Source organism: Mastomys coucha, unplaced genomic scaffold (assembly GCF_008632895.1).
Source record: "Mastomys coucha isolate ucsf_1 unplaced genomic scaffold, UCSF_Mcou_1 pScaffold5, whole genome shotgun sequence".
Taxonomy (NCBI): Eukaryota; Metazoa; Chordata; class Mammalia; order Rodentia; family Muridae; genus Mastomys; species Mastomys coucha.
The window spans coordinates 112,139,350-112,141,714 of NW_022196911.1; positions in this window are offsets into that span (position 1 = coordinate 112,139,350).

Sequence of the window (2,365 nt, forward strand, 5' to 3'; positions counted from 1 at the left end):
CGAACTCAGAAATCCACCTGCCTCTGCCTCCCAAGTGCTGGGATTAAAGGCGGGCGCCACCACTGCCCTGCCCGCCCTTCTCTTTTTTAAAATATAAACGTTGAATACTGAAATATGTTTCTGAGGAAGCAGATTCTCTTTCAATTGGGGGTGATTAGATACCTGTTTTCTTGGCGGGACACTGGAGACAGGTGAACTCTCTTAGGCTTCCTACACACACACACACATACTTAAAAAAAAAAAATCTCAAAGAACTGCATTCTGCCCAGCAGAAATGTACTCAGACAGGCAAAGAAGGGACCCTTGAGTTTTTCATAAGGTCTCCAGTTATTGTCCCCTCTACCCTCCCCTTGGAACCCTCAAGCAGCTGAAGGAGACGCTATGGGACCCCAAGGATGTGTGTCCAGTAGGCAAGAAGAGAACCAAGGGGAATGTAGGCAATGTGGGCTTGGCAAGCAGAGAATGCCGGGTATGAGCTGCGTCCAGAGTTCAGATGGGCAAGCTCGCCTTGGCCCCTCCCTGACACCCTTCATGAAGCCAGGAGACTCCCTGAGAAGGGCTCTTTAATTTTGGAGTTATTATTCCTGCTTCTGAATCATACTGCTTTTCTGACCCCGTGTGTCTTATTATAGCTAGAAAGATTTCATCCAGTCTGGCAGAGGCTGCAGCGAAGTAAATCCACTGTCAACATACTCCCTATACTTAGGGCCCAGTAGGACTGCACAGGCAGCTGTTTTTCTTATCCAACCACTCAGCCATATGCTTGGCCTGGCATTTGGTTTGTGTCTTTGTTTTTCTGGTACAGGGGGTGGAAGCCATGGCCTTGGGTATGGTTGCCAAGGACTCTACCACTGAGTTATAACCGCAAATGGTTTTTTACTTTTTATTTTTGAGGCAGCATCTCTTTGATTTGCCCAGGGTGGCCTGGAACCCGCTCTGTAGCCCAAGCCAACCTTGAACTCGAGACCCTCCCGCTTCAGCCCCATAAACAGCTGAGATTATAGGCCTGTACCCCAGGCCCAGCTTAAAGCAGAGTACTTGGGAAAATAATCTCATCCAGTGCTCTTTCACAGTAATTTCCTTCCAAAGTTGATTTTTTTTTTAATTCAGTGATTTAATGTGGTATATTGTGAATCTTTTCCCAAGTGGAAATCTTTTTTTCAGTAATCACAAAGAATTCATTAAATAGATGGTCAGATTTCTGTGGTTCATTTGACTAACTCTCAGTTGATGGGCAGTTTGGAGTTTCCAACTTTTAACTTTTACTATGCTTTAAAAAAAAATTAATGAATGCCACATGGGGTAGTGGCAGCTGCAGCACTTTAATCCCAGCACTCAGGAGCTAGAGGCAGGGGGATTTCTGTGAGTTCAAGGCCAGCCTGGTCTACAAAGCAAGTTCCAGGACAGACATGACTTATAAAGAGAAATCCTATGTAAACAAACAAACAAAACAAAAAAGTTAATGAGATTTTTCTGGAAGGACATTCAGGATATGCAGGAAATTTATATTAGTGGCCCCAGCAGACAGGGATGAGGAACTAGGGGACAGGGGCAAGATGGGGACCACTCTTCTACTTTATTTTTCTTGAGACAGGGTTTCTCTGTATAGCTCTGGCTGTCCTGGAACTCACTCTGTAGACCAGGCAGGCCTTGAACTCAGAAATCTGCCTGCCTCTGCCTCCCAAGGGCTGGGATTATAGGCATGTGCCACCACTAGCTTCCACACTTTACTTCTTTATATTTTAAAAATACCTAGTTTTAATATTGTATTACTATTTATTTGACTTGTTGTTATTTAATAAAAATATTTAGTTTAAGATAAATTTAAAGTATTTATTCCAATATAAAATTACACTTATTTATCAGTGTGTGTGTGTCCTCCTGCATGTGAATATGGGTGTGAAGGTCAGACTATAACTTGCAGGAGTCTATTCTCTCCTCTCTTTCTACCATGTGGATCCTGGAGACTGGACTCAGGTCATTAAGCTTGATGGCAATGCCTTTCTTCACACAGCACCTCAGTAGCCACGTAAAACTGTCTTCTTTGTCTTTTTTTTTTTTTTTCCGAGACAGGGTTTCTCTGTATAGCCCTGGCTGTCCTGGAACTCACTCTGTAGACCAGGCTGGCCTCGAACTCAGAAATCCACCTGCCTCTGCCTCCCAAGTGCTGGGATTAAAGACGTGTGCCACCACTGCCCGGCTTGTCTTCTACAGTCTTGTGATACCAGTAAAGCTCTGGGTAAGATCTAGTCTAGCTCTGTGTGAGATCTATTCTAGCTCTTTTTCTACCAGGTCAGACTCTCCTCTCTCCCTTCCTCCCCCCTCTCCCTCCCTCCCTTCCTTCCTCCCTCCCTTCCTTCCTCCC